This window comes from Herpailurus yagouaroundi, unplaced genomic scaffold (assembly GCF_014898765.1).
Source record: "Herpailurus yagouaroundi ecotype Mexico unplaced genomic scaffold, PumYag 197, whole genome shotgun sequence".
In the NCBI taxonomy this organism is placed as follows: domain Eukaryota; kingdom Metazoa; phylum Chordata; class Mammalia; order Carnivora; family Felidae; genus Herpailurus; species Herpailurus yagouaroundi.
Genome location: NW_024412428.1, coordinates 9310471 through 9332964, shown reverse-complemented (window position 1 = coordinate 9332964; position 22494 = coordinate 9310471). Strand labels below are relative to the sequence as shown.

The 22494-nt window shown below is 49.0% G+C and overlaps 2 long non-coding RNA genes across 3 annotated transcripts in view; both read right to left on the bottom strand.

The window, feature by feature from the left end:
• Positions 1–721: 721 nt before the first annotated feature.
• Positions 722–22494, bottom strand: part of LOC121012811 (uncharacterized) — a 22484-nt gene continuing 711 nt past the window's right edge. The window contains exons 1-3 of one of the 2 annotated variants that reach the window (XR_005782324.1): positions 8827–8926; positions 3061–3137; positions 722–2574 (exon numbers count right to left, since the gene is read on the bottom strand). This is a non-coding gene — a long non-coding RNA (uncharacterized LOC121012811). Of the gene's footprint in view, positions 2575–3060; positions 3138–8826; positions 8927–22494 lie in introns of those variants that run through there. The other variant, XR_005782323.1, reaches the window with a different exon arrangement.
• LOC121012810 (uncharacterized) lies at positions 15794–17975 on the bottom strand. The gene is made up of 3 exons (XR_005782322.1): positions 17350–17975; positions 16472–16551; positions 15794–16380 (listed from the first exon to the last, which is right to left on the bottom strand). It is a non-coding gene; the product is annotated as an uncharacterized LOC121012810 (long non-coding RNA).

Below are 22494 nucleotides of genomic sequence, written 5' to 3'. Positions count from 1 at the left end.
TAGATTCATGTGGGGCCTTCACATCATTAGCAACGGACCCTTGCGTTCTGATCCCAACACATTCTCAACGTTCATGCAGTTCTCATGGAAAAACGCTAACAACACCTTTGTATTACTCATCCCTACCGCTCGTCTCGGGCACACGCCAGGTAAATGCTTTGCCGATGGTGGTGGTGGGGGGGGGGGTGATGGTGATGCGGCAAAGTTTTTATTCCCCCCCCGGGGGGGGCTTTTTTTTCAACCCCCGCCCCCCCCCCCAGTTCTGAGGACCACACCCGTTCGGAGTGACACGTGATATTGTTTTGCTGAACCCCCAACCTTCAAACCAAGAAAGTGGCCCTGCCTGTCCCCCGCAGCTTTGCTGGCATTCCTGCTTTGAGCTGCTGCTACACCTTTGTTGAGACACGGCACGGAGATGTCACCTGGTCTCCACGGGACACCAGCGCTTTGTTCCGTACTAAAACCACCCTTTTGTCTTTTCCATCGGTCTGCAACCACTTTTAAAACACCACTGGAGGGGGCATCCGGGTGGCTCGGTCGGTTAAGCGTCTGACTCTTGACTTCAGCTCAGGTCAGGAGCTCATGCGTTTTGAGCTCTAGCCCCGCACTGGGTTCCAGGCACTGACCGTGTGGAGCCTGCTTGGGATTTTCTCTCTCTCTCTCTCTCTCTCTCTGCCCCTCCCCTGCTTGTGCTCTCTCTCTGTCTCAAAATAAATAAATAAACAAACTTTTAAAAAATGATAAAATAAAATAAAATAAAATGCCACTTAGCATCAAAACACATTTGTGGATATGGGTCCTGAGGGGCGAGGTAGTACTCCTACATAAGGGGTCAATCAGCACCGAATATGCTTATTCCAACCCGTTTAGACGCTCATAAACTATAAAAAGCACAAGTTCTAAAATTCTGGCAGAGAACTCTTACAACTCTGGGGAACAGTCCGGTGGGTTCTCGCCGGCCCCCCCCCCCGCCCCCAGCCTTGGCCCGGGGCTGCAGACCCCATCGGGGAAACCCCTCACCCTCTCTCACGTTTCTCTCGATGCTTTTGTGGTTCGGCCTCAGATCTGACTCCATGGGATGCAACAGCACGTGTGACGAGTCCCAGGGGGTTTTCACGCAGGCCTGTCCTAGGATTACTATAAAAGCAATATTTATGTCCTGGTGGTTTTCTAACGTCACCTGGCCAGGTATTACCTTCAGACTTGATGCAGCTGTCATAGAAGGAAATTGCAGGAGAAGCTTCCTGCCTCTTGGGCTTTATTCACAGGCTTCCTTACTTTTCAGCTTCTGACGTGCACTGACGTCGTTAGGCCTCAAGAGCAGGACAGAAGGGAGCGGGGTGGAGGCCTTCGTGCCCGACTTGCGGCCTGCCTTCCTCTCCCCTAGCAGATTGGCAGACGGTCGCCTGTCAGGCCCAGCTGAAGCTCCCGCCCGCGTGGGGTCACTGGCTGTCAGCTGGAGGAGAAGTTCCAGGAAGTGGATGTTGTTTTTCAGGCTCAGAAAGGCCACATGCTAAAAATATCGATGGCAGAGGCTGTCACCAGGGAACACTTGGCAGTGAGGAAGATGTGCCGTGAAATGGAACAGCCTCGTCCTTCAGGGAGAGGCTTCTCGACCAGCCCGATCTGTGAAGGAGCCTTGGTGGCCAGCCCTCCGCGGAGCTCTGGACACAGGGAGCTCTCCTCGCCAGGAGATAGACAACCCCGCTTCTTGACTCCTACCCACGCGGGCTCCCTTCTGTGTTTCCTCTTTGGGTAAATGAGATCATGGCTCCCCCGTGTTCCTGGGCTCAAAACCCAGGAGTCACCTTCATGACTTCTTCGCCTTCACCCCCCTGCGTTGACGTGCCATTCTCCGGTCCCCCAGCGGTGCCTCCGCTTCCGCTCTCTCGTTACCTCTCGTCTGGACGACTGCGGTGGCCTCTTAAATTTTCTTCCTGCTCCGGCACTCCTTTCGCCAGCTTGGGTTACACACATCCTCACAGTCATCATCATCTTTTACGCCTTTAAAAAAACATCGCCCCCATTGCATACAAGTATGGCGCCTTGAAAACGAAGGCTCTTCCCAAACTCTTCTCCAAGCCTTCGTTTCTGTACGTGTGTCTGTTGCTGTCTATGAAACGACTCCCCAAACCAAAGCCTTAAAGCATCAAGAGAACACCTACTGTCTCTCAGTCACTGTGGGTCAGAAATTCAGGAGCGTCTTAGCTGAGCGGTTCTAGCTCAAGGTCTCGCCTAAGTTCCAGTCAGGATATCAGCTGGGACTGGGGTCACCTGGAGCTCTGACCCAGTTCTAGCGGATCAGCTTCCAAGAAGGCTGGTTGACACAGACAGTAGGAGCAGGTTGGCGCTGGCTCGTGGCGGGAGGCTTCAGTTCCTTCCCCACGCGGGTCTATCCCTAGGCTGCTGGGTGTCGTCACCACAAGGCAGCTAGCTTCCCCCACAGCAGGCAGTCCACAGAACAGCAAGGGAAGTGGCAACATCTTCTGTGGCACAGTCTTAGAAGTCACACACCATCACTTCCACCACGTTCCGTTGGTCACACAGACCACCCCTGAGACAATGCCGGGAGGACTACAAAAGAACATGAACAGCAGGAGTTGAGGATCATTGGGCGCCATCTTGGAGACAGTTTTCCACCTGGACCCTCACCATCTCTTCCTTCGCACCCTGAACTGGAGTCCAACAAATGGTCCTCCTCCCGTTTCTACCTGACAAAATCCTACCTGTCCAACCAGGACTCACACGGCCATGAAGTCCTCCCAGATCCCACAGGCTTTAATAAATTCCTCCCCTCCTGGTCCACTTAACATTTCTTTTCTTTTCTCTTCGCTTTTCTTCTCTTTTCTTTTCTTTCCTCTTCTTTTCTTTCTTTCTTTTCTTTTCTTTTTTTTTTTTTTTTTTTTTTTAGCACTTAGCATTTGGACCTCTAGGGTAGTGCTTATCACATTCTGCCTTGTGTTACAGTTGGGTACAAATGTAACTAACTACCTCCGAAAACCCCTGAAAGGAAGGACGCATGATCTATTCTGTTCACCCAGCCCTTGGGAAAGTACTTACAGAAGTAGATGCTGTATATGGGTTTATTGAATTGAATGTGTCCTCCTTCCTGTCAGGGTTACTGGTTGGGTTAAATCCTACAAAAGAAGAGAATATTTCACTTAGCATCATACTATGTGCCTACTGTGTGCTAGCTTTTGGGGATAAACATGGTCCTTGCTGCCACAGTGTCTCAGCCTAGTGAAACAATTGTAAATTCTCATGAATGACCAGACAAATGGAGCCACATTCAAAATTCTCTACTCTGTCAACTCAGCACATTGGAATATTCAAGAATATTCCTAATTTTTGAAAAATATTTTACCTGGAAGATTTTGTGGCCCAATCTTTCCACTTTATCCTCAGCTTTTTTTTTTTTTAATTTTTTTTTTCAACGTTTATTTTTGGGACAGAGAGAGACAGAGCATGAACGGGGGAGGGGCAGAGAGAGAGAGAGGGAGACACAGAATCGGAAACAGGCTCCAGGCTCTGAGCCATCAGCCCAGAGCCCGACGCGGGGCTCGAACTCCCGGACCGCGAGATCGTGACCTGGCTGAAGTCGGATGCTTAACCGACTGCACCAACCAGGCGCCCCTATCCTCAGCTTTTTATTTTTATTTTTTTATTTATTTTTGGGACAGAGAGAGACAGAGCATGAGCGGGGGAGGGGCAGAGAGAGAGGGAGACACAGAATCGGAAACAGACTCCAGGCTCCGAGCCGTCAGCCCAGAGCCTGACGCGGGGCTCGAACTCACGGACCGCGAGATCGTGACCTGGCTGAAGTCGGACGCTTAACCGACTGCGCCACCCAGGCGCCCCTATCCTCAGCTTTTTAATGATGGTTCCTACTCATTCATTCATTCATTCACCTACCCAATCAGCCATTCATCCATTCAACAAACACTCACTGAGCAAGCCACTGTGGGTATTTAAAGATAAACGAGATGAAGCGTCTCCTTTTAAGACTTTTGAAATCCAGCAGAGGAGACAAACAGGTACACAAAGCACTATAACACAACCAACCGTTAGCACAGGAAAGGGAGGAGCATGACAGCAACAGATTTCAAGGGCAATTCAGAAGATGCTCTCCAGCTTGCAGGGTGAGGGGGCGGAACCCCCGCGTCTGCTGTAGAGGCTGCTGAGGGCAACATTAACCTCCTCAAACTACATCAGAGATGAACAGCTGTGTCTTTTTTGTCCAGAAAGATCTGGACCCCCTCCCCTGGTCCCCAGAACGAAACCTCACCGCCAACCTCTCCATCTTTCTACTCAAGGCGTTGAGAGCCAACAAGGGACACAGGAACAGGACTGTCAATTAAGATCAAGTTCAAGTTCGCCAGGTGAGACTTCTCAGCAGCATCCCTCCCTGGGTAAATGGATCCGTCCTCACCTGAGTACTGTCCTTCCCCGCTCTGAAGCGGCCTGGAGAGGACAGGCATACCAATGATTCAATACTAGTGACTCTATGAATCTAGAACCTGCCGTCGGTCCAAGAAGGGAAAAAAATAACTACATGCTCGTGTATTAATTCCTAGAAAATCGGTACTATTTCTATAGTTACCATATTTTTTTTTTTTTTTTGGAATCATGAATAAGAATACCTGGGCGGTCCCATTGTTTGCTACATGAATCCAATAATGGGATGGAATATTTTATTTCATTGTTTTCCTGGAACCCTGGGACAGATGATTGCTAAAACAAACCTCATAAATGCTCATTTATTTTTAATGCATTTATTTTAACGCATGCAAGACATATCATACACATAAAAAGGATTTATAAGACATATGCGCATTTTAAAGCTTAATAAAATGAACACCGGGTACCCACCGCCCCACTCAAGAAATATATGTCAGTTGATTATTAATAATAAGAGCTAATATTTTCTAAGCACTTATTATGTGCCAGACACTGTTCTAAGCACTTTACATATATTATCTGATGGATTTTCACAACAACCTTATATGTTAAGCATCACTATTATTTCATAAATGGAATAACAAGCCTCCGTGTGGGAGCTTGCCCGAGGACACACAGATAATAAGTGGTCGAGCTGGGGTAGAAACCTCGACAGTCTGCCTCTAGAGCCCACACTTTATTATTTTTTTAATATTTATTTATTTTGGGGAGAGCACGAGCCAGGGAGGGGCACAGACAGGGGGACAGAGTATCCAAAGAGGGCTCTGGGCTGCAGGCTGATAGCAGTGAGCCCAACGCAGGGCTCGCACTCATGAACCTCGAGATCATGACCTGAGCCAAAGTCAGACGCTCAACCGACGGAGCCACCCGGGGAACCCCCAGAGCCCACACTTTAAATCACTACACTATACAGAGGCCCTTGGCTGCACAGGATATTGGGACAAATTGACCATAAGATGAAACGTGTATGCAAACCAAATGTCTCTACTGACTCCTACTCTTACATGGAGGGTGAGTTTGGGGGCAGAAGCCTTCCTAACCACAACAAACAAAAAACTCCTGAGACCCAGGCTATCGTTGCCAAAGAGCAGCAGATTTAAAAGATGTAAAGGCAGAAACAACAGGGCAAAAGGTATAATGATTTTAAAAAATCCTATTACCCGCACCTACAGACACATATACCTCATGGTTATTTTGCATCAAATGCAAACTTTATCCTGAAACAGCCAAACGTGATGTTAGAGCTTCAATGATCATGGGAATTTTTGATTCCACAAATAACTATTAAGGGGAAGATGGTTTCAATCGATATATTTATCTTAATCTCAATAGGGCGGCATGCAAGGGCCATGACTTTTTTTTTTTTTTTTTTTCCCAAATGTCCGAAATCAGAGTATTGGTGGGAATCAAAGATCTTTTTAAATGACCGAGCTTTAGGGGCGCCTGGGTGGCTCAGTCGGTTGAGCATCCGACTTCGGCTCAGGTCACGAACTCGCGGTTTGTGAGTTCGAGCCCCGCGTCGGGCTCTGGGCTGACAGCTCAGAGCCTGGAGTCTGTTTCAGATTCTGTGTCTCCCTCGCTCTCTGCCCCGCCCCCGCTCATGCTCTGTCTCTCTCTCTCTCTCTCTCTCTCTCTCTCTCTCTGCCAAAAATAAATAAACATTTAAAAAAATTAATTAATTAAAATAAAAAAAAAAAAAAAAAGACCGAGCTTTAGAATGCCAGACAAAACGCCAGGAAGGTCTGGCTGAGGTTGTGCGTCTGTGCAAGGCGTCCGGGGCAGGGAGAGACCCTGCTGCAGAGCCCGGTGGGCGAGGTCCGCCTCCTCTTTCCCCTCCCCTTCTCCTTTCCTGGTGCTTGGGCTCTTCCTCTCCGCCCTTCCCTTCCGACTTCACTTCTTTCCTCCCACTCACCCTCCACTCCACGCACTGCATTTGTCTTTCCTTCCACACCCATTCTTAGAATCACCTTCTATTTCTGCACCCAAATGCCTCTTCTTTGCACCCTTCAGACCCCTCGGGGAAGCTCACCGAAGATGTGTAATGTGCCTCCATTAACAGCCGGTTCCGGGCTCCAAAGCATGGAGCACATTTGTGCAGGGACATAGGCAGGCAGGGTACAGATGCGAACGAGACTGGGTCCTCCTGGCCCCAGACAACTTCCCGTCTAGAGAAGGAAGCAGACAGAAGCCCATATAACAAACCCAGGCTGAGGGGGCTAAGGCAGAAAAGTAGGGCTAATACTATGGGTGAGCAGACCCCTGGGGGGAGCCCAGATTCATGCTGCAACAAGGAGGGCTTCCCGGAGGAGGCAGCAACTGAGCAGAAGTGCAGGGTCCTGCCTTTCTTATCTCCGAAGCTTCACGTGAAATGCTCAGGAGAGATGTCTTCACAGGGGTTAGGAGAAAGGGTTGCCGGAGAGTTTCAGCACCCGCTTGCATAACCGCGGGAGCCTGAGCTCTGCACACAACCACGCCTGTGGCTCCCCGCCCCAGCTCACACAGCTACGATTCCCCCGGGATTCTGTCTTGAGGTGCAGAGCTCCGAGGGAGATCAGCAGAAGGGAGCAGAGTCGGTCTTAAAGATCTTGCCTTCCCGGCCCGGAATGAGAAGCAAACGCAGGCCCGGACACTCAGCTTCTCTCACGTTCCCTCACCCCCCGCCCCTCTGTACGGGGTTTCCAGCCTGCCTGTCCTTCGGTTCAGACTCAGGACAGCACGGAAGGTGAGGAAGTGGAGACGGAGGGCGAAAGCAGATGATTCTTTCAAGAATCTGCTCTTGAGCAAACCACTTCCCCTCCCTGGGCCTCAGTTTCCTCATCCGCAAAATGAGAAAGCCCGTCCCTGCCAGCCCAGCCGGGCCAGCTGTTTTCTGTTTCCGTCCTGCCCTCCTTCGGTATGTCTCTCTCTTGCAGTCAGATGGGGCTGTTTCCCAGTTTCTGGAAACCGCTTCTCACCATCTGCCTATCATCGTCCTCTGGCACAGGAGCTCTTCCCCCCCTCTGTGGCTTTTCTCTCCCCTGCCTGGGCTCCACGGTGGGGGGGACACAGGCCATGCTGCTGTTACTTTGGGGCCGGCCTTTCTGAGCCTCCCTCCCCTCCGCCTCACAGCTTTCAGTGGGCACACACGGACAGGAGGCCGGGCTCTCGAACTGTGTGCTCAGCACTTGGGGCAAGAGCCATTGCCCCCAGCCTGACTCACAGAAGGGAATTCAGAATCTCTGCAAGGCCAGCCCAGCCGGGTTGGGGAAATGGCCTCTTCCCCCCCCCCCCCTTCGAATCCTGGTTAAGACTTCAAGGAAGAGTTAGGTGAGCGTGGCTGTGGCAAGACGGAAGCAAGGGGCCCTCCAGGCAACGGCGAGGACACGGTCTGAGGCGGGTACAGAGTCCGCGGTTGATAAATGGGAGAATGCACGCTGCTGTGGATTCTGTCGCAGAGGACGTTCCCTCCCTCTAGAACCGCTGCCAAAGGAAAGGACTTTTCTAGGATACACTCCATATGGAAAGACAGGACAACAGTCCCGTGAGCGTAAAAGCCATTTCCCTTTGGGTCTTTGTGCTGGAAGCTTCCTCCCGGCTTCCTTCTCCCGAAGCAGCCCCTGACAGGACACATTGGTCCGAAGGGCTGGCAAAGCAGGGCAGGCTGCTCAGGCGACCCAGGCGTGCGGGTGGTGCGACCCTCCTCCGCTTGGCCGTTGGTCCATCTGTCCCTTCACTCCCGCGGCCCCTCCTTTGTGCGCCCACCTCCTCCTGCCTCCCCGAGAACAGACCTGCGACGCTATGCCAGCCTGAACTTCCGTCCCCACCCCGACAGGCGCAGCCCACGGTGCCAGGGGTGAGCTCATGAAGGTCACAAATGTATCTGTTCTCATCCCTCACGACAGTCTTGCTCTCTCCCTACACGAAACGCCTCCAGCATTTGTGTTCTGGAACGCTCAGCCAGCGTCCAATAAACTCTGCCTTTTTTGATTGTAATCCCTTTGATGCACAGGCCCAGGGTCCCCAACCAAACTGCAAGTTGCTCTCTAACCTCTCTAACCCTGGTACCTGTCAACGTGTCTCATTCACAGTCAGCGGATTCCTTTTTATTTTTTATTATCATTTATTACACAGATAAAACATGCTCACGGTAGGATCACATGTTTATTGGCAGAGTAAATCACCACGGAATCAAGTGCACAGCCTCCAAAGCTATTAAAGAAATGCAAAATTTTTTAAAATGGAAGATATTCTTATACATGTATTAAATTAAGGCAAATCAATAAAAATGAAAAAACGCTATGCAAGAGTGATTATGGAAAAGAGTGTGCTTACACAGCATTGGTGGTGGGGGGGCCACCTATCGTTCGGTTCAAGACTCTGGAACACTACCTGGAGGTATCTCACAGGACGTATAAAGATCCCCGTGCCCTGGGGCGCCTGGGTGGCTCAGTCGGTTGGGCGTCAGACTTCCGCTCAGGTCACCATCTCGCGGTCCGTGAGTTCGAGCCCCGTGTTGGGCTCTGTGCTGACAGCTTGGAGCCTGGAGCCTGCTTCAGATTCTGTGTCTCCCTCCTCTCTGCCCTTCCCCCGCCCGCACTCTGTCTCCGTATCAAAAATAAAAATAAACGTTAAAAAAATTTTAAAAACAAAAGATCCCCATGCCCTTTAATTTGGGATACGAGTGTTAGATCTGGCATCGGGGTATCCTGAACCTTCTCCATTCTATATTCTCCTCTCCTTGTTGCCTTCTCTCTCTCTCTCTCTCTGTCTCTGTCCTCTCTGTGTCATCTCCTCTCTGTCCACCTCCCCTCACCGGGGATTTCCTTCTGCCACTGTGTCTGTCCTCAACCACATTGCCAAGAGCCCATCCTCATTCTGCTCCAAAGTAGAAGGAAATGTCTCCCTGGGCTACACTTTAAGCCTCTGTCTTCCAAGTGTCTTCTCCGGTGTGGATAAGTCCCGCCTTGCTTGTGCTCCTCCCATCAGAGACTTCACCAAGCCCTCCGGGTGAACCAGGGTGTTCCCTGTGAGACATCACCAAACACCAGCACTCCGTGTGCAAGGCCAGGGAGCTATCCTTTCCTCCCTGGAGTGGGCATGTGGAGCAAATCCCAAGAGCAGAGACTCGGAGCTTGCTCATGGAGAACATGCACAGGCCAAGGCCAGCAGCGAGACCCCTCCGCACTGCTTCCTCCCCAGCTCACTCCCAGGACCAGAGGAAAGAAGAGATGGGGGGCGACGGGGAGTGGGGGTGGGAGGGGAGTGCCTGTGCTGTTTCCTTACTTAGCTGGTCCTGTTTGTCTTCTCTCTGCCGTCCGGCGGCCACTGTCATGGTAGCCCTTGCCTACTTCTCTTCCGAGCCAGTTTGGAGGTTCCGCTGTGATTGTCCCGTGGACAATCCCTCCGTTGGGAACTTCACAGAAGCACAAGGTCTTGGCTCAGATACTGTAGCAGACGCTGAGGGTGCCACGGCTGGAGGCCAGAGGTCCACACTCTTCACGGCACCCGGCAGAGTCTTTCTTTCCTTTTTTCTTTTTATTGGAGCTTCGTTGACATACAATGTCATGTTAGTTTCAGGTGTTCAAGGTAGTGCGTCAACAGTTCTATACGTTATACAATGCGCACCACCTCCAGTGTGGTTACCATCTGTCACCATCCAACGTTTTTACAACATTATTGACGATTTCTTCTCATCCCTGTGCCTTATTGATTTCATAACTGGAAGTTTGTACCTCTTAATCCCCTTCATCTATATCGCTCATCTCCCCCACCCCTCCCCTCTGGCAGCAAGTTCTTTCTTTCTTTCTTTTTGAGAGAGAGAGAGAGAGAGCACAAGTGGGGGAGGTGCAGAGAGAGGGTGAACAGAGGATCCCAAGTGGGCTCCGTGTTGACAGCAGCGAGCCTGACGGGGGCTCAAACTCACAAACCGTGAGATCACGACCTGAGCCAAAGGCTGCCGTTCAACCGACTGAGCCACCCAGGTGCCCCTGTGAGTTCTTTCCTGTAGAGAGAATCCAGAGCACCTGCATGGCTTCCACAATCACCTAAACATCACCTACTTCTAGGGATCCAGGAACGGAGTTTTCTTTAAGAAACGTTAGCCTTAAAGCTCTAAAGTTGCCCCCTTCCCCCTCCCTGAGACAGGAGCTGGATGCTTTTCCCCCCAGATCAAGCAACAAGTGAAAGGAGATATAAGGGAACCGCTGGAAGAAAGCAGGGGCCCGTCTCACAAGCGGAAGGACATGTGCCTGGTGCTGCTGTAGGATGGGCAGAGGGCGGCGGGATGGATCTTGCTAGAGCTCCATTTGTGTGTCTTCAGTTTGGGAAGCATGGACCCTGGTGCCAGGGGCACGGGATGAGGGTAACAGCGGGAGCTCCTGGAATTCGTCGGCTAAAAACGCACACGGTTCCTGTTGCACAGCAGTGTGAATATAGTTAACCCTACTGACCTGTACATTTTAAAGGATCAAGATGGTGAAGTTTGTGATATGGTTTTTACCACAGCTTAACAAAAGGGGGAGAGATGCACAGGGTTTTCCACGGCCCAGATGGGCACTGCGGAAGGTAGCTGTCGGGAGCCCCAGAGGATCCCTGCCCAGAGAACTGCCTGCCGTGGGGACACGCAAGCAGGAAGAGGCCAGCGCTTACTGCTTCTGGGGACGGGGACTGAGCCGAGTGGTGGCAGATCACCCGGAAAAGGAGCACCCACTTGAAGGGATAGACACGTACAGACTCCCCAGCAGAGGGGTCACTGTGGAACCTCAGACAGGGGTCACCCTAGGGCCTCGCTATGCCTGCCCCATGTGGTACCCACTAGTGGACAACTGCTGGCCCAGAGCTCCCCACTGGGTTGGCTACTACTTCCTCAGATTGCCACCACAGTCTGGGGCGTCCCCGTCCAATCCTGTTTCCTCCATCAGCTTTTACAGCCATTGCTCTGCACTGGTAACCAGGTCAGTGTCTGCTCCCAAGGGGATCCAAACAGTCACAACTGCAGAATTTCAGAACTGGTCTCCCCAAATCATGCCAAGTGCCGCGGGTTGAGCGAGTGTCTCTCTCTCTGGGATGTGTGAGCGCTTTTCACCCTTTTCCTTCAGCTCTGAAACACCAACACCTAATACGCCGTTTGTTACCCACGATTTCTGTATCCTGTTACGTATCGCACAAGCCAACTTTCGCTAAGTAACACTGTGGTGACAAAACCTAAAATCTCCGTGGCTTACCACGACAAAGGTTTGTTTATTTATTTATTTATTTATTTATTTATTTATTTATTCATTTTAAAGTTTATTGACTTATTTTGAGAGAGACAGAGACAGCGCAAGTGAGGGAGGGGCAGAGAGAGAGGGAGAGGGAGAATCCCAAGTAGGCTCCATGCTGCCAGCGTAGAGCTCTACATGGGGCCCAAACTCACAACCCCAAGATCAAGAGTCACACACACTACCAGCCGAGCCAGCCAGGTGCCCCAACAAAGGTTTATTTCTAACTGATTTTATAGGTTACCAGTCACTTCTAGATGTCTTCTCATAACGGAATCTGGGCTAAAGGAACGGCTTCTCTCCTTGATGTGCCTTTTTAACGGCAACGGGAAGAGAGCAAAAATGTGAGTGGACGTGTGCAATGCTCTGCAAGTTTCTGACACTCATATTTTATTAGCCAAAGCAAATCACATGGCCACACCTGACAATGAAGCATGGAAGTATATTCTTCCCACAGTCCCAAGGCAGCAGGCAAGGATATCTAATCCTCCTCTGAAGGGGCAAATATTTGAAAATACAGAAAGATGCCAGGGCTGAGGTCTCCAAGAGTTCTTGACCTTTCCTAGTTGTGCCAAAGTGGCTGCCACGGCTCCAAGAAACAGAGCTATTCCACACAGGAAGGAAAAGAAAGGGGGAAGGATAAGCAGGAAGAAATGCTGGCGGAGTCTGTCAATCTCTTTCTCTCTCTCTCTCTTTTTTAAGATTTTTATTTTTATTTAAAAAAAATTTTTTAAGTTTATTTATTTTGAGAGAGACAGAGACAGTACGAGTGGGGCAGGGGCAGAGAGAGGGAGAGAGAGAACCCCAAGCAGGCTCCGTGCTGCCAGCACAGAGCCCAAAGCAGGGCTCAAGCCCACGAAACCATGAGATCATGACCTGGGCCAAAATCAAGAGTCAGACGCTTAACCGACTGAGCCACCCAGGTGTCCTTAAAGGTTTTTAAGTAATCTCTGCACCCAGTGTGGGTCTCACACTCACAACCCCAAGATCAGGAGTCACACGCTCTACTGACTGAGCTAGCCAGGAGCCCAATGTCTCTTTGAAGAGTTGTTGTTATTGGGTTTTTTTTTTTTTGTTTTTTTTTTGCTTTTTTTTTCTTTTCTGGCAGGCTGCCTTAAAGACTTCCACTTACTTACGTTTCATTGGCCATTTGTCTGTGCAAGGAGAGCGAGGCTATGTTATTCAGCTACCACTCCCAATAGTGGGGTTTTGTGAGTAAGGAAGATAGTATGAATATTGGGTGCTCAGCTGGTGGTTTCTGCCATTCCAACAAGAGAGGTATCTAAAAGTTTTTGAAAGCTGCAAGACAGAATGAAACAAATTAACTAATGAAACTGAAAAAGAAGCCACAGTCTCGAATTTTCTGTGGTTGTTGCAGAGATGCTGGAAGCTGATCTACCTACTAGAACCCTGACATGTTTCTGGGCTCCGAGTCAGCAGCTGGGCTAGAAGACAGAAGCAAGAAGTGGGTTGAAAAGAGAGAGAACTCGTGAATGTCTTACATGGACAACTACCCTTCACACCATTTTTCCCATCACGACCCAGAAAGCCAGCACTCAGCATTTACTCCCATGCAAAACAAAACAAAACCCAAAGATACTAAACAAAATATTTCAGCCCTCTTTCTTTAAGCCTCTATTTGGAGGCCCCTGCAGCCTAACAGCCCCCTTCTCGCCCACTTTACCCAGAGCTCTGAATCCAAATCCTAGTTGGTAAAGATAACTGGCTTGAGAACAGACCACTGTGGAAGCCCACATCAGCTAGGCAGTCTTTCTGCCTTATATATGAGCAAACCGTTGGGGCTTACCAGGCAAATGAGGGGCTCTACTGCAGGATCAGATGCAATCTCAGCTGATGCCACACCCACAACCAAATGTTAAGTGAAAGTCTGTAGGCTGAACCATAGGCCCACCCCCAGCCCTCTTGTATCCATGCAACAAGAACAGGTTGCTATGAAAATGGAACATTCAGAGAACCACAGAGGAGTACTTATAAACTTAAAAACTCTGCCTATCACAAATATAAATATTAACACTGGGAAGAGGGTGGTAGACTGGGCAGTGCAAAGTAAAATCTTCATATTGAAGAGTTAAAAGATAATGTCAAAAGTCTTCCAAATAAGCAAATAGAGGTAACAACATATAATCTAGAGTTCTGAAGGTAGCCACAAGAAGAACTAAATAAAGAACCTGTTTGGAAGGAAAGGAAGGTAGGTAGGAAAGAAAGGAGGGAAGAAAGAAAAGAAAAAGAGGGAGGGAGGAAGGGAGGAAGGAAGGAAAGAAGGAAGGAAGGAAGGAAGGAAGGAAGGAAGGAAGGAAGGAAGGAAGGAAAAGGAAAGAAAACATTTTCTCTGAGTTTGGGATTCAAGGAGGGGAGGAAATGTGGAAGTCCATGACTTTCCCCTATAACCTGCTCTGTATTATTTGATCTGTTGCCAGTCACATGGACTTCTGTACCTATGCTTTCCGCAACACTATATTTTTAGATATATACACATTGAAACTGCTATATAGCATTGCAGTGTCTAAATATGCCATGTTTATTTATACAGACCCTTTAGATGACTATTTGAGTCATTTAAAATGTTTCAGTGTTAAGAACAATATTGGATCAAACAGTCTTGTATACATCCTTCTGTACAAGTCTGGAGGAGGGATACTCTGCACTGGAGGGAAGGAGTCTAACTTCACCAGGAAGCTGACAAATTGCTCTCCAGGGCATGTGCGCCAGCTCTCATCCATAAGAGATAAAAGGGCCAGTGTTCCACACCCTCACCAATTGTTTTTCAAGTCTCTTACATTCTGCCAGTCTGGTGGGTGTGAAATGACGTCTCACTGTGATGCTGCTTCCCAGATTATTAGAAGAGTTGAAGGTCTTCTCATGAGTTTGCTGGCAATACGGATTTCCTCTTCACTGAGGCTTGGCCTGCGTTTCTGTTTTGTTGTTTATCTTCCGCTAACTGGTAGGCATTCTTTACGAATTCTGGATACTAAGGCTTTGTGGGGCACATGTGTTGCAAGGTCTTCTCTCAGTCTATTTGTTTTTTAAATCTGTTTACTTTTTGCTCATTCATTTAACATACGTTTTAAGTGTAATCAAATACATCAACCTTTTTATGTTCATACTTACGTTGTGTTTATGAAATCCCCTCTTACCCTGAGGTCATCATTCTGTCTTCCTTAGGGCACAAAGTAACGCTTCAGTTAATACATGAATAAATACACGAATAAATAAAGTCTTTCCAGGTTGTTGGTCTCCAGGACATTACACGAATCCAATTTTTATTTTGTACAAGCACCTTGCTCATACAAGCAAATTTGTATTGCAAGATCAGACTTAAAGACAAATGTTAAAGGGGTTGTTACCATTTATCATAATGAAATCAAGCTGAAGCATGCCTTACTTTACACACACGGAAGTGTACAACCAGCGAGACTAACTAATTCTTCTTCACAAAAGACGCACTTGAGAAATGGGGTTTTAATATACAGCAATGTTTAGATTAGAAATCAGAAAAACAACCTTGTTAGTAAGGGCTACAGCAATACAACAGGGCACCTGGAACAGCCCATGTATTGAGAAAATTGTACTGAGCCTCTATTGTATGGCAGACCTGTAAGAAAAATTGTGGAACTTCTTTTTTAAAAAGGGTGGGGGGAGGGGGTGGCGCCCGGGTGGCTCAGTCGGTTAAGTGTGTGACTTTGACTCAGGTCATGAGTGTGAGCCCCTCATCGGGCTCTGTGCTGACAGCTCAGAGCCTGGCACCTGCTTCGGATTCTGTGTCTCCTCCTCCCTCTGCCCCTCCCACGCTCATGTCTCTGTCTCTCAATAATAAATAAGCATTAAAAAAAATTTATGGGGCGCCTGGGTGGCTCAGTCGGTTGAGCGTCCGACTTTGCTCAGGTCACGATCTCACGGTCCGTGAGTTCGAGCCCCGCATCAGGCTCTGTGCTGACAGCTCAGAGCCTGGAGCCTGCTTCAGATTCTGTGTCTCCCTCTCTCTCTGGCCCTCCCCCCGTTCATGCTCTGTCTCTCTCTGTCTCAAAAATAAATAAATGTTAAGAAAAAAAATTTAAAAAAATAAAAAATAAAAAAAATTTAATAAATAAACATTAAAAAACCCCTATGCAATCATTAGATCTGAAAGCCAGAGTCATTGCCATCAGTAGCACCAAGTCAACGGCTCTAACACGCATGCTTATCAACTGCATCCCACTGCTTTTCTCCTTAAGCCTTTGTCTTTCGTGTCCTTTCCATTCTCCGTGGCCCCATCAAGGCCTCCTCTCTCCACATCGAGTTTACAGAAACAGTCACCCAACTGGTCATCTTCCTTCCAGCTCGTTCTCCCATCCTCCCGTGCTGGACGAAACGTCCCCCGAACCTGGCTGTGACCAAGCCTTCCGCTCAAAATTTTCACCGCATCCTCGCCACACTTTGGATAAATATGCCATAGAAATGCGTACATTGTCCCTTTGATGAGTATTTAAGTCATTAAAAATTTTCCACTCTTACGAGCAATACCATTCGTAATGCAAACTTTCTTGCTGGGTATTCAGGGCCCTCCATATTCTGTCACCAATTAGCTTTCTTTATGTCCCATCGCATCCTATGTAAATCCTCTGCTTCCCCTGGGCTGATCTTCTGTTCTCCGCCTTTGTTCCTTCTCCTCCCCGGCTAAAGGATCCTGCCAAGGACAGCCCAAGACCCACTTCTTCCACTGATTGTTTACTGACTGTTCAGTGATTATTCCCACCTCACATTCCTAAAACACGTACCATCTGTGCCATGCAGTTGGCCCATGCTGTCTTGAAACGTTTTTATATATCTCCTGGTTCCCAAAGTAGATTAAAGCGATCTGTGGGCAGGAATGATGTGTCAGGGAGTCTTGGGCAGAAGGGAGGTCCCCGAAGCATCCAGCCCAGTTCCTTACAAGATTCAATAAGTATCTGCTGTCATTTAGCCCCAAATGTATTAAATTTTTCATAGTATATTCACCAACGCTAAAGAGAAAAGTCTTAATACTCTCCAGTAGGTTGGGTTATGCTTCCCAGATGAAAACGACTCATGGTAGAAAAAGACAAATGATTGATGCAAAGAAGTGTTTTTGAACATTAAGAAGAAATACAAGAGCGACCTAAAATCTCAGGAACTCCACATCTCTTTTTAAATGAAAGCATATTTGGGGTGCCCGGGTGGCTCAAGCGGTTGAGCGGCCGACCTTGGCTCAAGTCATGATGTCACGGCTTGTGGGTTCAAGCCCCGCATTGGGCTCTGTGCCGAAACTCAGAGGCTGGAGCCTGCTTTGGATTCTGTGTTTCCCTCTCTCTGCCCCTCCCTTGTTTGTTCTCTCTCTCTCTCTCTCTCAAAAATAAATAAGCATTTAAAACAAATTTTTTTAATGAATAAATGAAAGCATATTCATTACTGAAGAGTCACACGTTGTAAAACTCCCCGCAGAAGTTTACACGTTCCCCAGACACCCTTCTCTCAGGGGGTTGAAGACTCGGAGAAGAGAGGCCAGCATTGACGGTTACGCTGTGCTCAGCCAAGACCCACAGGTCTGCACACTGGGCTGCCCAAGTCGCCACCTCACGCGGGTACTCTTCTTGCCCCAGACAGACCAAGTGGAGAATAACCACCTACCACCCTCTACCTGTAATTTCGGGAAACTGCTGCTGTCGCCTTTCATCACTGGCTCCTTAAAAGCACTGCTTGCTGCAAATGCTTGAGGAATTAGCGAAAAGAGGTAAAGAAGAAACTACAAACCACCACCCAGGCATAACCACTAACACTCTTTTGGAGGTTTCACCAAAACTACACACACACACACACACACACACACACACACACACGCACACACACCACCCTGTGGGCTCCTGCCCCACAGGCAGTGAGAGGCTGTGTGGGTCAAGGTTATAAGCGTGGCCTCCGGAGCCTGACTCCAGGTCTGAAACCTGGTCCCACCGCTCACTGGCTCTGTAACCTGAACAAATTGCTTCCTGTGCACATTCTTTCACCTGCAAAATTAGAATCATAGCGTCTGCCTCATAGGGTTGCTAGGGGTTTAAGTGAGGTGATATATATGTCACGTCCGTACCAGCCAGATGCGTAGAAAACACCGGGCAGTTCTGAGTGATCATGATTGGACAAGTCCCCATCTTACCTTTGAACTTGACATTTTATCAGGGCTCTGTTGCCAAATCTTCTTTGAAAATATTGTCTTTATGGGGGCGTCTGGGTGTCTTAGTCGGTTAAGCGTCTGACTTCAGTTCAGGTCATGATCTCACAGTTCGTGAGTTTGAGCCCCATATCAGGTTCTCTGCTGTCAGCGTGGAGCCCGCTTCGGATCCTCTGTCCCCCTGTCTCTGCACCTTCCGCTTGCTTGGTCCCTCTCTCTCTCTCTCTCTCTCTCTCTCTCTCTCAAAAATAAATAAATAAATAAATAAATAGGTTTTTTTAAAAAAAGAAAATATTGTTTTTATGATTATATGTTTCTCTATCCTACTTTTAACCTGCCACTTTATCATGCCTATATGTTTTTAATATTCTTTTAAAAAATTATTTCTGAGGTCTGTATAACTAATACTCTATCTTCTAAATATGCCACATTCATCATTTTCTTCTATTGCGGGATGTTCAGGTTGTTTCCTATTTATCACTATGATATATAATACTGTGATAATAAAAACTTTAGTCACATCTCTGTTTGCTTTCTTGTGACTTCTAACATAGAATTTCTAGAAGGATAGGGGATAAGCATTGTTTAATGTTTATGTTACCAAACCGCCATCCAGAAAAAATACTCCAAGTTCACACCCATCAGTCCTGTGTGAGAACAGCCTCTATATCCATGATGGTGTTTTAGTGTTATCTCTTTTCTCTTTTTTTTGCTACTTGGGAAAAAGAAAAATTTTATGTCATTTAATTTTTATTTTGACAGCCAAACTTTTATGATTATAATGGTCAAGTGTATTTCCTCTTTCGGGAATATTCGATTCATGCCCCCATTCTTTTGCATTTGTTTGATTTCTTTTGGTTGAGTTGCAAAGAGGTTTTTCATATTAATTGGTAAGTGCTCCTTATACTAGCAATTTAATTTTCCTGTTACATTTTATTTTTTTCCAGTTTACTTTAGAGCTTACGGCTTTTATTTCCTCATTGACTCAGCACATAGTTATTGAGTGCCTGCTGTGCCAGACAATGTTGTAGGTGCTGGGGATTCAGCAGGGAGCACAGCCGGCTAAAATCTCTGTCCCTGGAGAGCTTACATGTTAGTGGGAGAGTGGAATTGTAATGCACAGAACCATCTAGTTCCTGGAATGCCTGCTCTAGAGTTTTATAAGCACCTGTAACTTCTTGGACACAACTGGCCTGTTAAGTCATCTTCTTTTCAGAAAACCATTGTACCTACATGAATACAGAGGAAGAGAGACCCCAGGGTCTCTTGATAGAGAAAATTAGATAATATTTTCAAACGCGTCTGACTGGAAGGGCACCCATAGACTTTCAGACGGGACTTGGGATATCAAGAGCACATCTAGTGTTGTTTCTTTTTCCTTTCACACACACACACACCTCGCTTACACATCCCACACTAGGGGGCAGGAGAAACAGAGGGGTGCGGGCACGGATGACGAGAATAGAAAAGCTTGCGGTCCTATCTGAGTTGGCTCAGGCTGTCACCACAAAGTGCCACAGAGCGGGTAGCTTATGAACAGCAGCACCCTCTTTCTCCCAGTTCCGAAGGCTGGAGGTCTCAGACCGGGATGCTAGCCTGGTCAGGTTCTGGGGAGAGCCTTCTTCCGGGTTGCAGACTGCTGACCGCTTGCCGTGGCCTCACACGGTGGGAAAAGGTTGAGCTGGCTCTCTGGCCTCTTCTTAAAAGGGCACTAATCCTATTCATGAGGGCTCACCCAAGTACCTCCCGGAGGCCTCACCTCCAAAACCCAGCACACTGGAGATTAGACTTTAACATGCGAATTTGGGGAGGCCATAACGAGGCTCCATAAGCAGAGGGGATTGTGCCAGGAAGGACTTTATGGAATGGTTGATGCACCAGCACCAAGTTTACAAGAGATTCCCATCCCTCAATGGATGCACAGGAGAGCTAGGGGACCCACAACAGGAGCAAAATGGCCTTCTCAGCAATCTGTGTGCACGTGTGACTCAAGCACCAGATGAACGACCACCCCTCCAAAGTGCCAACTCTTGGAGGGGTGCCCGGGTGGTGCAGTCAGTTGAGCGTCCAACTCTAGATTTGGGCTCAGGTCATGATCTCACGGTTCATGAGTTCGAGCCCCGCATCAGGCTCGTGCTCACAACGAGGAGCCTGTGTGGTATTCTCTCTCTTTTCTCTCTCTACCCCTCCTCCCCTGCTCTCTCTTTCTCTCTGTCTCTCCAAATGAATAAATAAACATTTTTTTTAAAAGTTTAAAAACCAAGTGTCAGCCCTTGGAAACAACTCCAGAGAAGCAGACAGAGAGAATCCTGAGTTAACTGAGGTTGTGCTTTGGGCGGCCGCAGAACAAGGCTGAAAATAAAAGTTGAATGGAGTTATAGAAAGGTCTATTTCTCATACCTCTGAAAGATCTCCCTGTGCTTTTAAGAGGGATCATGCAAAAAAAGAGATCATTGTTTCAACACTTAGACAAGAATTCCCACAGTTCTTAAGAAACCGAAAATGCAGATAGAAGGTTCTGTTACATTAGCATAATCTTAAATTCACTTTTGCAAAGGCAGTTCCAAAAACGGCCGCTCCGATACGTACAAGGTGGAGGTCATCAATCCCTCCTTCACCCTTGGCCCCTCGCAAGCAACACATACATAAACATCCCTACAGAGCCAGGACAAACACAACGGACCCCCAAAGTCGCCCAACGCAGATGAACAAGGTCCTCTTGAGGACAAAATCTCTAGATGGCCCTCCCCAGAAGACTCCTCCCTCACCCCCTCTCCTTGCCCGGCTCAGGCTTCCCTGCCGCCTCCACTTCTGTCCGCTGTCTCCACTCTTTGTCAAAAGCTGCCCTCTTTTTTTTCTTTTTCTATTTTTTTTTCAACGTTTATTTATTTTTGGGACAGAGAGAGACAGAGCATGAACGGGGGAGGGGCAGAGAGAGAGAGGGAGACACAGAATCGGAAACAGGCTCCAGGCTCTGAGCCATCAGCCCAGAGCCCGACGCGGGGCTCGAACTCCCGGACCGCGAGATCGTGACCTGGCTGAAGTCGGACGCTTAACCGACTGCGCCACCCAGGCGCCCCAAAGCTACCCTCTTATCAGACGCTGCCCTCTGTCACTCTCAGCTTACTCCTCAATAAAGCAGAGCTGGCTTGCTAGGAGGAAACGAGTAGAGGAAGATAGGTTCAGAAAAGATGTTCCGCATCACTAATCGTTAGGGAAATGCACACCAAAACCACGATGAGATAACACTTCGCACCCATTGGGATGACTACTTAAAAAGGGGGGGGGGGGGAGGGCTGGTGCGCAGGGAGGTTGGTGAGGACAGGGAGAAAGAGAAACCCGGGGTGGCGGGAACGTAAAATGGCACACAGCCGGTGTGGAAAATGGTGTGATGGCGCCTCAAAAATTTTTAAAAGGGGATTACCATACAATTCCCCAATTATACAGCTGGGGATACCCCCAAAAGAACTGAGGGCAAGGCCTCAAAGAGATGCTTGCACACCCATGACCACTATCACTGCGGCATCAGTCACAAAAACCAAAAGGCGGAAGCCACCCAAGTGTCCCCAGACGGATGAATGGGTAAAGATGTGGCCTCTTCATACAATGGGACATGATTCAGCGTGAGAAAGGAAGGAAATGCTGCCCCAGGCAACAATATGGCTGAATTCTGAGGCCATTGCGCTAAGTGAAATAAGCCGTCGTCGCAAAAGGACAAAGACCGTCCGATTCCACTCCCATGAGCTGCCTATAGTCAAAGTCATAGGGACAGAAAGGGCAAGGGTGATTGGCAGGGTCAGGGGGGAAGAGGGGAATGAGGCGCTCGCGCTTGAGGGGTCGAGAGCCTCAGTTGAGGCCAGGACAAAGCTCTGGAAGTGGATAGTGGTGGCCGTTGCACAGCGATACAAATGTACTTAATGGCACAGAACCGTGCGCTTCTAAACGGGGGTGGGGGGGGGGGGAGAATGCTGAGAAAAAGAACTTGGGGGAGGAGTGGGTGTCCGGTCAAATCGGACGGAAACAGGAACACTCAAGGACCGGCTTTACGCCCTGGAGAGCTGGAGTGAACTCCCCAGGCTGTAGGGCCAGGAGCGGGGAGGCGGCCCCACCGAGCTCTAGGGACTGGCCACCCAGAAGGATGTCTGCAGCTTATCTTAATCGCCACACCCTCCACGAAGCCCCCTTCTGATGTCCCCTAAATTCCGCCTGATCAACGGAGGCCACATGCCCTCCAAGCGGGCACCGGCTGGGGCTCAGGAGGGGAAACACATCTTACATTCTTTAGCCCAAGCACAGATCGACGTTCGGTCCGGGCGCAGACGCACGGTGCCTGCGGAATTAAAAGGTAACGGTGAGGGCTGGTGCCGCAGGGGGGGTGGGAAGCCTCGGGGCGAGGGGACACACGCGACGCTTGGGAAAGCCAGCCCTAAAGTTTGGGGCCTGACACACGCGGCCCCGTGCTCCGAGCCCACACCGCACTTGCTTCTTCTCTCACAGGCTCTACCGGGACCCCTTTGCCCAGTTCTGCCCGCGGGACCCAGGGCGGCGTCTGCTGGGGGCCGCTGGCACCCAGCGGCGCCCCGCACGCGGCCCGCCCGGACACACAGGGCGCGCCCCTCC